Here is a 13456-nt window from a genome sequence, read left to right on the forward strand (position 1 = left end):
CTTGGCATAATTGATAACAAAGTATTAAAACCTTGGGTTACACTCAGTCGACATCCTGGTATAATTATTAAACAAAGTAATAAAACCTTGTTACAGTTTAAGTCCCCAATTAGTTGGAATATTTGACTTCGGGTATAAGGATAATTTGACGAGGGCACTCGCACTTTATATTTATGACTGATGGACTGTTATGGACAAAAACCAGACGGACATATTAAATAATCCAGGACAAAGGACAATTAACCCATGGGCATAAAACTAAAATCAACACGTCAAACATCATGATTACGGAAGTTTAAATAAGCATAATTCTTTTATTTAATATTTAATTTCCTTTATTTTATATTTAATTGCACTTCTAATTATCGCATTTTTATTTATTATTATTGTATTTAATTGCACTTTTAATTATCGTACTTTTTAATTATCGCAAGTTTATTTTATCGCACTTTTATTTATCGCAATTTCATTATCGTTATTTACTTTACGCTTTAAATTAAGTCTTTTATTTATTTAATATTTTACATTTGGTTTTAACTGCGACTAAAGTTTTAAAATCGATAAACCGGTCATTAAACGGTAAAAACCCCCCTTTAAAATAATAATATTACTTATATATATATTCGTATTTTTATAAATTAAACTAATATAGCGTTAAGCTTTGATTAAAAGATTCCCTGTGGAACGAACCGGACTTACTAAAAACTACACTACTGTACGATTAGGTACACTTATTGTAGCAAGGTTTAAGTATATCCATTCAATAAATAAATAAATATCTTGTGTAAAATTGTATCGTATTTAATAGTATCTCCTGCTAAAATTTAATAGTATTTTATATACCCCTTAGCTTTAACATCAAGTATTTTTGGCGCCGCTGCCGGGGAACATCTAGCTTAAAAGCCGGAAGCGCAACGCTAATATATATAAAAAAAACAAAAAGATTTTTATTTTTAGTTTACTTTTATTAAAATATGCTTTTGTAAAAATACGTTTTAAATATTCGAAAATATAAAAAGAAAACAAAAATATAAATATTTTTAAGAGTTTGTTAAATATTTAAGTTCTATAAAAGTTTCTTTATCTTTATTTTATAAAAATATAAGTTTTATTTAATTTATATAAATATATTACATAAATATATAAAACAGAAAATTCAAAACAGAAAAAAAAATATAAAAACACTCGGACCTGCTACTGTAGCAGCCCGTAACCTGGCCCAAAACCTCAGCTCATGCGATCGCATGAGCCCGAAGGCATAAACTCATGCGATCACATGAGAGTGTCTGACACGCCAACTGCAACCCTAAAACTGCATTAATTACGGGTATTATTATTATTATTTAATAAACCCTAATTAGGTTTTATTATTTAATTAGTTATTAGTTTTTAGATTTAATTTATATATTTAGTTTAATTAGTTTAATTAAATTTTAAAATTAATAGTTTTATAAAATAAATAATATAAAAATAATATTTTTATAAAAATTGTACTTTTTACAACTTTTAGAATATTTTTATATTTTATTTTTTTAATTGTTTTTAGCGTAATATTTGTATTTTTCGCTCGTATTTAGTTTTAATTCATAGTTTTTGCCATAGTTATTTTTATTTCTAGATTTTTAGGCTTTGCCGTAAAATCCCTTAAGTGCTTTTTCTTTAGACTAAGATATAGGTGCTTTAGAATTTTGCGACGCCTTTTTAAGTTTTAGTTCCTTTTTAAGATATTGCCATTTGGGATACAGTTTTACTTGTAAGCTTTAATATTTTTAGACGCCTTTTACCTATGTATCAATTATCATTCCAATTAGTAATATCAATTTGCGATTATAATATTAAGTTAGTGATAGTAATAAGGTTGGGTTAGTCAAGTATTTTTAAGTTTTATAAGTCACTCTTTTTCTTTCTTATTTTTTCGTCTTTTCTTTTTCGACCTTTTTCGACGCGCTCTTTTTCTTTCTTATTTCTCGCCATTCTAGTTTTAGGACATAGATTTTTATTCTACTTCTTATCTAAATTTCTTAAAATTACGAAAATTTATTTTAAGTGGTTAAATTGATAGACATCAAAAATTTCTGGTTCGTAGTAATAGTTGGATTTGTACGTGGACCGGGTTATTGGAGCCAAACAGTCCTCAATTATATTGAGACCAAACGAATCCTGCCCCTCTGCTGCATCTTTTGGCTATTCGAAACGTGGGCAAAATCAGAAAAGTCTATTAATTGGATAACTTATATAATTTTTCTTTCCTTTTAAAAACTAATAGGATATTCAGTGAATGCACCGAGCAAGATGTTCACCACCTTTTGTACGTTCACCACCTGTAACTCGATCAAGACATCTAGCAAATATTACCGCCGTTGATTTTTCTTTAGAATCGTCATCCAGTCGACCAAGTACTCCAATTCAAATTTCCGATAATCCATTTTTTGAACCCGACCTCACAATTGAGAATCCGGAGAATATTCAGGGACGATTCATAGATCCTGAACCATTAAATTTTCCTCCGGAACCACCAATCATTCAAACAGAGATTGTTGAGGAACGAACCATTAAATTAGAATCCTCTAGTGATTCCGATTCAACAAATTCAATTATGGAGAATCTGGAACCTTTAAGTATGAAAAACCGAATGAGAGCTAAACGCACTGGCCAAGGTCATGCAATTACTCATCCAGACATTAATGCGCCAGATTATGAAATCAAAGGACAAATTCTACACATGGTGACTAATCAATGCCAATTTAGTGGTGCACCGAAGGAAGATCCAAATGAACATCTTCGTACCTTTAATAGGATCTGCACTCTATATAAAATCCGAGAAGTGGAGGATGAACAGATATATCTCATGTTATTTCCCTGGACTTTAAAGGGAGAAGCCAAAGATTGGTTGGAATCGTTACCTGAAGGGGCGATCGATACATGGGACGTTTTAGTTGAAAATTTTCTTAAACAATTCTTTCCGGCATCTAAAGCCGTAAGACTTCAAGGAGAAATTGTTACGTTCACACAGAAACCGAATGAAACTCTATATGAGGCGTGGACAAGATTTGGAAAGTTATTAAGAGGATGTCCGCAACATGGTTTAGACACCTGTCAAATAGTACAAATATTCTACCAAGGATGCGACATCACTACAAGGAAAGGCATAGATATTGCAGCTGGTGGTTCTATTATGAAGAAAACCGAAACTGATGCTTACAAAATTATTGATAACACTGCTTCCCACTCACATGAGTGGCACCAAGAAAAAGATATCGTTAGATCATCTAAAGCAGCTAGAGCCGATTCTAGCCATGACTTAGATTCCATTTCCGCAAAGATAGATGCTGTCGAGAGACGAATGGAAAAGATGACTAAAGATATCCATTCAATACGAATTAGTTGTGAGCAGTGTGGAGGACCACATTTGACAAAAGATTGTCTCAGTATTGAATTAACAATGGAACAAAGAGAGAATATTTCATACATAAACCAAAGGCCTGGAAATAATTATCAGAATAATTATCAACCGCCATGACCGATCTATAATCAAAATCAGAATTATAACCGAAATATTCCATACAACAACCAACAAGGTCCTAGCAATAAACAAGTATCTAACAATACTTACAACCAGCAAAGACCTAATTTTCAAAACAAACCACCACAACCCGATGATAAAAAGCCGAATTTAGAAGATGTGATGACGAAGCTAGTTGAAACTCAAATGCAGTTTTTCACATCTCAAAAACAAACTAATGAACAAAATGCTCAAGCATTTAGAAATCAACAAGCTTCTATTCAAAACTTGGAACAAGAAGTAAGTAACCTAGCAAGGTTAATAGGTGAAAGAAAACCGGGAAGTCTACCTAGTGATACAAATGCAAACCCCCGGAATGAAACAGCTAAAGCCATTACAACAAGAAGTGGTACAACACTTAAACCACCTGAAATACCTGTAACTTCTGATGAAGCTATTCCTACTCCACAAGAACCACAACCTGATCAAGATAAGGAAAAAGAACCGGTAGTTGAAAAGGTTAATGAAGATAACATAATTAAGGCTAAACCTTATGTTAAATCATACCAACCACTACTTCCTTACCCGAGTAAAATGAAGAAAGAGAAACTTGAAGCCGAACAATCCAAATTCTTGGATATGTTTAAACAGATAAATGTAAATCTTCCTTTCATTGATGTGATTTTAGGAATGCCTAGATATGCTAAATTCTTGAAAGATCTAATCTCAAATAGAAAGAAAATGGAAGAACACTCGGCTGTTACTATGAATGCTAATTGTTCAGTAGTGCTGTTGAATAAGATACCAGAAAAATTATCTGATCCATGAAGTTTCACAATTCCATGTTTTCTGGGTAGTCTTAGTTCAATAGAAGCATTGGCAGACTTAGGTGCTAGTATAAATTTAATGCCGTATTCACTATACACTAAACTAGACCTTGGAGAATTGAAACCAACAAGAATAAGTATACAACTAGCCGATAGATCAATAAAATATCCTAGAGGGATAATGGAGAACATGCTAGTTAAAGTTGGTACTTTAGTATTTCCAGTAGATTTTGTTGTTCTAGACATGGAAGAAGATTCTCAAGTTCCTCTCATATTATGAAGACCATTCTTAAACACGGCTAAAGCAATGATAGACGTGTTCGGTAAGAAATTGACCCTAAGTATAGAGGACGAGAGTGTTACCTTTTCAGTTGATAGAGCAATGCAACAACCACAATCTGCAGATGATACATGTTATTATATTCAAACTATAGATTCACATGCAGAATTATTAGAAGAATTTCCAGAATTACAAGGAACAGGAGAATGTTCTTTAGGAGAAGGAACTTAACAAATTGATGAAGCTAAAATGTTAGCTACACTAATAGCAAATGGATATGAACCAACAACAGAAGAAATTCAAATGCTAAAAGAAGAAGACAGATATCGATATAAATCATCGATAGAAGAACCTCCAACATTAGAGTTAAAGCCACTTCCAAACCATTTGGAATATGCTTATTTACATGGTGAATCTGAATTACCTGTAATAATATCGTCTTCTCTTACTGAAAATGAAAAATCACAACTCATTTCTGTGTTGAAAGCTCATAAACCAGCCATTGCATGGAAAATTCATGATATTAAAGGAATAAGTCCTTCGTATTGCACACATAAAATCCTTATGGAAGAAGGTCATAAAACGTATGTGCAACGCCAACGAACACTAAATCCGAATATGCAAGATGTAGTTAAAAAAGAAATTATTAAACTGCTAGATGCAGGTTTAATTTATCCAATCTCTGATAGTCCATGGGTAAGCCCAGTTCAATGCGTGCCTAAGAAGGGTGGCATGACTGTCATTACAAATGAGAAAAATGAGCTTATTCCTACTAGGAATGTAACAGGATGGCGTGTTTGTATTGATTATAGAAAATTAAATGACGCCACCAGAAAAGATCACTTTCCCTTACCTTTTATTGATCAAATGTTGGAAAGATTAGCCGGAAACAGTTACTATTGTTTTCTTGATGGATTTTCCGGATATTTTCAAATTCCAATAACACCCGAAGATCAAGAGAAAACCACGTTCACGTGCCCTTATGGTACTTTTGCTTACAAACACATGCCATTTGGACTTTAAAACGCCCCTGCAACCTTTCAAAGGTGCATGATGGCGATTTTTCATGACATGATAGAAGAATGCATGGAAGTTTTCATGGATGACTTTTCAGTCTTCGGTGATACATTTGAATCATGTCTATTTAATCTTGAACGAATGCTTATTAGATGCGAACAATCAAATCTAGTACGTAATTGGGAGAAATGCCATTTCATGGTTAAAGAAGGCATCGTTCTTGGTCATAAAATTTCAAAGGAAGGAATTGAAGTGGATAGAGCTAAAGTAGATGTAATTGCTAAACTTCCACATCCCACCAATGTTAGAGGAGTTAGGAGTTTTCTAGGGCATGCCGGTTTTTACCGACGTTTCATAAAAGATTTTTCTAAAATTGCCACTCCTATGAATAAACTCCTAGAAAAGGATGCTCCATTCATCTTTTCAGATGAATGCATCAAATCTTTTAATATTCTTAAAGTGAAACTCACTAATGCGCCGATCATGATAACACTAAATTGGAATCTACCGTTTGAACTAATGTGCGATGCAAGTGATTTTGCAATGGGAGCCGTTTTAGGACAAAGGATTGAAAAACGATTTCAACCTATATATTATGCTAGTAAGATGTTACAAGGAGCACAAACGAATTACACAACTACTGAAAAAGAACTCCTTGCTATTGTCTTTGCTTTTGACAAATTTCGTTCATATCTCGTTCTAGCAAAAACGGTGGTCTATACCGACCATTCTGCTCTTAGATACCTATTTTCGAAACAAGATGCCAAATCAAGATTAATCCGTTGGATCTTACTCTTACAAGAGTTCGATATTGAAATCCGAGATAAAAGAGGAGCAGAAAATCTCGCCGCTGATCATCTTTCTCGTCTTGAAAATCCCGAATTAGAAGTTCTAAATGAATCGGCCATACAAGACAACTTTCCTGATGAATATCTATTGAAGATAGATTATACTGAAATTCCATGGTTTGCAGACTATGCAAACTACTTAGTATGTGGATTCCTTGAAAAAGGATTATCGTACCAAAAACGAAAGAAATTCTTCAGTGATATAAAACACTATTTCTGGGAAGATCCACATTTGTTTAAAAGTTGTCCCGATGGAATAATACGCCGATGTGTATTTGGAGATGAAGCTAGTAAAATTTTAAACCATTGTCACACAGGACCAACAGGAGGGCACTATGGGCCTCAACTAACAGCAAGAAAAGTTTATGATACTGGATTCTATTGGCCTACAATTTACAAAGACGCACACCTTCTTTGCAAATCCTGTGATGCTTGTCAAAAGACCGGAAAAATAAGTCAACGTGATGAAATGCCACAAAATGTCATTCAAGTATGTGAAGTATTTGACATTTGGGGTATTGACTTTATGGGTCCATTTTCAAAATCTCATAATAATCTCTACATTCTCGTAGCCATTGATTATGTATCTAAATGGGCGGAAGCACAAGCTCTCCCAACTAACGATGCACGAGTTATAGTCAACTTTTTAAAACGTCTTTTTGCAAGGTTTGGAACACCGAAAGCTTTAATAAGTGATCGGGGTACTCATTTCTGTAATAATCAACTAGAGAAAGTTCTTAAAAGATATGGAGTAACTCATAAAATCTCCACCGCATATCATCCACAAACAAGTGAACAAGTTGAAAATACCAACCGAGCTTTAAAACGTATTCTAGAGAAAACCGTAGGATCAAATCCGAAGGAATGGTCCATTAAACTGGGGGATGCACTCTGGGCTTTTAGAACAGCCTACAAAACTCCAATTGGAACCGCACCTTTTAAACTCGTCTACGAAAAAGCATGTCATCTTCTAGTAGAAATTGAACACAAAGCATTTTGGGCTTTGAAGACATGTAATCTTGATTTACATGAAGCTGGACGTCTACGATTAAGTCAACTAAACGAATTAGAAGAATTAAGACATGAAGCATACGAAAATTCGTTAATCTATAAAGAAAGAACGAAGAAATGGCATGATAAAAGAATCAGAAGTTCAAAAGAATTTAAAGAAGGAGACAGAGTTCTTCTTTTCAATTCACGATTCAAGCTATTTCCTAGAAAATTGAAATCAAGATGGTCTGGACCATTCATAGTCAAAAGAGTTTTCCCATACGGAATGATAGAATTAATAAATTCAAATGGGATTGAATTTAAGGTTAATGGTCACAGAGTGAAACATTACATTGATAGTCCGATGGAAGTCGACAACGAAGTTAATCACAATTTCGATACCACAGCTAACTAAGTGTGGGGAGAATCAAGTCTTTAAAGGATAATATGTATTTCTGTTAGAGTTAGATTTTCTGTTTTCGTGTAGTTCTCGAAAATGGAACACGAATGGTCTTTCCCTAGCAGACCCTAAAGAACTAGTCTTCTTCCCCCATTCTGAATTTTTATTTTTTTTAGGTTTTTACGAAATGAAGACTTCCTGTGAACTAAACCATGGTCTAATGCTACACGCTTTGATCACTAAACGTAATAATGACACACTTCCGAGTGAACTAGTATCAGTAATCAGAAAAAGATTGGACGGAGTAAGAAAAGAATCCAGATGCCAAGATAATAAGTTACAATTTGGTAAAGGAAAATCAAAATCCGCAGCGAAAAGAAGAGCACGACACCTTGAAAGATGTCACAAATGCGGAAAATGGTCACATGGAGGTAAATGTTCAAATAATCAAACCTATTCAAATACCGAATTTGTTACTTTATGCAAAGACGGACCGTTCATATGTTTAGAAGAAAAAACACTGAATGCTCGAGGTTACGCCTATGTAGCTATGGAAAACCAATTAAACCGACTATCTTATGAATGGGATAGATCATATAACTAAGAATACTATCTCACAGGTAAGTCTGTACAGTTTTTATTTTATCTTTATTTTTAACCTTTTGATAATAAACGCTAATTTGTTCGCTATAAAGTATTAAATTGGTATTGAATAAAATTAGGTTTGGCGACCGAAATTATTGATATCATTCAAAAATTTATTACATCACTGCGAAATTTAACATTTATTCTTAAGGTATAAATATCTTTAATCAATAAACCAAAAATATTTCAAAAATTCATCATGAGTTAAATTAGGTCATGGAACCAAAATTACTTTACCGAAAAGAGGGGCGCATATTTTTGATAATATTTGATTGATTAAAGTGGGATAAAAGACCAAAAAGATTTTTAATTTTATTTTTATCATGTTTTTAAAATTAATATATAAATCTTAAATTAATATTGTAAACTTTTTAAATTAATATATTTAAAATTGTAAATATTTGAACAATTGATATTTTTAAGTTTGTATGTATAAAAACAAAAATATGATATAAGTTTGGTGTGAATTTTTAATTTTTTAAAAAAAATGTGAATTTTTAATTTTATGCATATTTTAAATTTAAGTTGTGTAAATTTAAAAAAAAAATTTACTTTATTTCGCTAAGTTAAAAATATGATTTTTAAAATTCGTCGTGAGTTGAAGACTAGGTCGTTGAACCGAAATTGCTTTACCCGAGGGAGGGACGAGAATTTTTATTATCATTATTTTTAATCTTATTGAATTAAAGTATGCCAAAAACATTAAAAAAATCCAAAAATCTTTACTTTTAAAACCGCGCTTTGAATTGACAAATTTTAAAATTTTGTCGAGGGACGGACTAGGACATCGATCCGAAACACCCTCGCTCCTAAAGGAAAACAAATTTTTAAAATTTAATTAATTATAAGTTTTATAAACTATAAGGTTTTATATATATAAAAAAAAAAAAGCCCAGAACACTGTACCCGGGACTCCATGCGATCGCATGGAGTTAGGCCTTTGAAGCCATGCGATCGCATGGACCTGTATTTTAGGCCTGATACAAGCAGCTCAGCGGTTCTGTCCCAACACAAAACACACACACATATACGAACCAACCCCAAAATCACCTCTAAAATTCGCAATTTTCCACCGTAATTCATCATTTTTCTTGCTCTAATCATGCCTAGATTCTTATTCTTCAGCAAAATGGTAAAAATTACACCCCTAAACTCATAAATTTGCTAGTTTTTGTGATAATTCCAATTTTTTACCTAATGCAATTTTGTTAATTTCTAGTGTAATTAGTGTTAAATTGTTAGTATTTTATGCATGTATAACCTATATTGATGCTATTTAACATGATTTGAAGCCAAAAATTTCAAAATTTTTAGAAATCTAGGGTTTGTGTTCTTGAGCAATTTGGGACTTTTTGATATAAACAGGTTATGGCCGATTTTCGTCATGAATTATTGCTAAATTGAGTAGTGTAACATGTTTAGATAGTTAAATGATCCAAACATTGATCTTAAACATGATTTTTGGAGATTAAAGTGGACTTTTTAAGTCCAAAATTCATGAACTTGATTAATTTGATATATTTGCCATTTGAGACTTGTTTAATTATTAGTAATGACTATTTTGACATGTTATTTGAGTTAAATGCTTATGAACTTTGTATACATTTTCATATGTGCTTATTTGAAAAGTATAGAATTGTGAAAAATTGTGAAAATGTGTATAAGTTTAATTTTGATTTAACATGTTATAGTGATTGTTTTAAGTTGTTATTTTGCTAACACTAATGCATATTTGGATGCACAAATTTTGTGTTTAATGTGTTTTGCAGAAAGCCGATACTGGAGGTTCAGGAGCATCATCATCTAGACGACCAGCACCAGCACCAGCACCAGAACCAGAACCAGAAATGCAACACGAACAAGAACCACAACAACAGCCTGATCAGCACATACCTTATTATGATCCGGTACAGTTTGTTGATTAATTCATAGTATTTCCAATGAGGCCCCCAGTAGAATTCCCAAGGATTCCTGAGCACACTCTGCATCCTAATCTAAGATTTGATAGGAGATGGAGAGATTACGAGACATATCAAAGGAACAAATTCAAATTGGTAACAAAAAATGTAGAGGTGCCAAGGGTAATCGATTGGGCCCCTTTGGAAACGGTCCATCTAGCTGACCGTGTTAGACAGCTTTTAGTTCAAAGGTATGGCAGTTCTTCTTTTACAGATTGAGAACGTCTTTTCACCATTCGTAGACCTGTATATAAAGAATGGTGTGTTGAGTTGATGAATACTGTATCACTTGATACAAATATAGTTAGAATAGATGATAGAAGATTTCTTAGGTTTATCCTTGGCGGTAGGATGTACAGAATGTCCATGCTGGACATGGCCAGGGCTTTACAGATATATACTCCTGGTGAGTTGCTGCTACTCGATTGTACAAACTTGATTCATTATGGTGAAAGGGTAGATAGCAAATTTAACGCTGACGCCATTTGGAGGCGTATGTCACATTTTGATGTTTTTACACGAGCAGGAGGACACTCCTATACACATATTGACAGAGCTGAGCTTCGTATTATTCATAGATTTTTGGCTAACTCGATTACACAGAGAGGTCACAATAAATAAAAAATTACCTTACATGATTTATTCTACCTAAAGTGTATTCGGGATCCTAGAAGCTTTGTCAATATCCCTTACTGTGTTGCTTTTTATTTATCTAAAATGGTAGAGGGAATGCAGGAAGGGAGTATAATAGGAGGAGGTATTTTTGTTACTCTCATTGGAGAGTATTTAGGTGTTGATAGGAACCAAGGGGGTCCATTACAGCTTTGTAGAGAACAGGTTGAGCCCTTAGGATTGAAAGTTTATGTGGGTGCTAAGGTATTGAAAAGTAGACGTAACCAGGCAGTACCCTATGAGGGATCTCATCCTCAGGAAGAGAGAGGCTCAGACGAGGAAATGGAGGAGGCGGAAGACATTAGGGATGTCTTTCGAGATGCTATTCTTGACGTCCACGTTCGTATAGATGAGGAAGCAATGACGAACGCGGCCAGACATAGTATGTATGAGCAGTAGAACTCCGAGCGAGTATACGAGGATTATAGGCGACGCCAACACGATAGCTGGTTAGTTCATCAGCACCAAATCATGAGCCAGCTATCATATCAGGTACCAAATAACTATGTACCTACTCGAACTGCTCATTTTCCGCCACACAACCCCGATATCCAACCACCCTTTAACCGGTATGACTATAACCAAGCCTATCAAAACACCTATAACCAACAATGGAACCCACCTGATGAGATGAACTGGAACCCATATCCAGACTGATTTAGTTCCATTTGGTTATTTATATGATTTTTATGTTTTTATCTTTTTACTTATTCATGTTTAAACTTATGTTATTGAATATACTTATGTAATCTTTATCATTTTTATTATTATTGTGTACTAATATTTCACATTTAGGATTTGAAAGTGGGATATTAAGTCCCATTTCAAATTGCCATGCATGTTTATATTTGTATGTATGTATATTTTAGATTGTACAAAACAGGGTAAAACAGCGCATTTTCAAAGACTGGCATTAAGTTCAGCAAAAGCTACTAATTTTGACGACAAGATGACAAATAAATGTGATGTAACAACAGACGGAATGAACAAATGATATGCACCATTTATCATTCAGCAAACAAACGCCAATATGTTTGGAAACTTTGGTAAAATTTAATCATTTCTACGCTAATCACCCTCAATAATTTAAATTGTTACTGATTTCTTGCAAATGAGGGCATTGCAAGATCTTAAGTGTGGGAAGGGGTTAAATTCTTTCGGATTTTTAAATTTTTTTTTACTTTAAACACTTGGTTACCATTAGAAATACTAGTAAAGTAGTAGTTGTATTAGAATCTAGTGCCCTCTGATAATAAAGAACAGCCCTAGTCTTATATACTGACTACCCAATTCTAGTAAAAATTTTCAAAATTTTCAATTAAATGAACTCAAAATCATGTTTATACATATTTATGAACGATAAAACTAGGTGTTAACACCGAAATTATTGTTACCTCGGAAAGGACATAAATTGAGAAACAAACCAAAATGTTAGAATTCAATTAAAATGGAATAGAGGACAATAAAAAGGAAAATAAAAGCCAAGTGTGGGAAAAATTACCAAGTTATCTTAAACATATGTCACATATTTCTATAACAAATAATTGAAGATACTTTTGCTTTGGACTAAACTAAACTGTTTTACCCGATGAAAGAAAAGAAGAGATGGATCTACACGATGAATCAATTCCATCGTTAAAAGGAAGTAAAGTCTTTCGAAAAAGACACGCGCTTCTTGATTTAGGTCATGAAGTTGTCGTCCAGACCAGCTGTAGGTTGATGAAAAATCTAGAAAAGTCATCTCTAAAATTAGCAGGAAATCCACGGACCTCAGTATCAAATAGGGTGGCCAAGTAGTCAGACTTATCCTAACCATGAGAGGATCTGTCTTGTAAAATGGAGAGGACACCGTGCAAATTAGCTTGATAAGACTAATAAATCAGACCCCCAGAAAGGATAATCTCCTTAAAGATTAAAAATCAGCTTTTAAGCCTGATATTACTCAATCCTTGAGATTGACCTTAAAGATTGAGAATTACAAACTCATGGAATTCAATGATATCTAAACTCGAGCTTGAACGAGAAAATATTTTGATCAAAATTACAAACCGATTTGTTTTCTGAAAACCCATTTTCAATGCGTTCATTACCATTGAACGTAAAATTCTAAGAATTCACCTGGAATCCATTAGGTCACCTGAACCAAATCGGGTGTCAACCGTAAGAACGGTGGTTGCTTAGCATGGTCGAAGACAGGACCTTGTGCCAGACCGAAAAATCATAAGGGTGAGCTTTACTATTGCTCCTACCAAGGATAGTAATTGCGTCCGACACGTTATAGACCATAATTAAAAGCATGTCAGGGGACATTGCCTTA

The sequence above is a fragment of the Rutidosis leptorrhynchoides genome, chromosome 1, assembly GCF_046630445.1.
Source record: "Rutidosis leptorrhynchoides isolate AG116_Rl617_1_P2 chromosome 1, CSIRO_AGI_Rlap_v1, whole genome shotgun sequence".
Taxonomy (NCBI): Eukaryota; Viridiplantae; Streptophyta; class Magnoliopsida; order Asterales; family Asteraceae; genus Rutidosis; species Rutidosis leptorrhynchoides.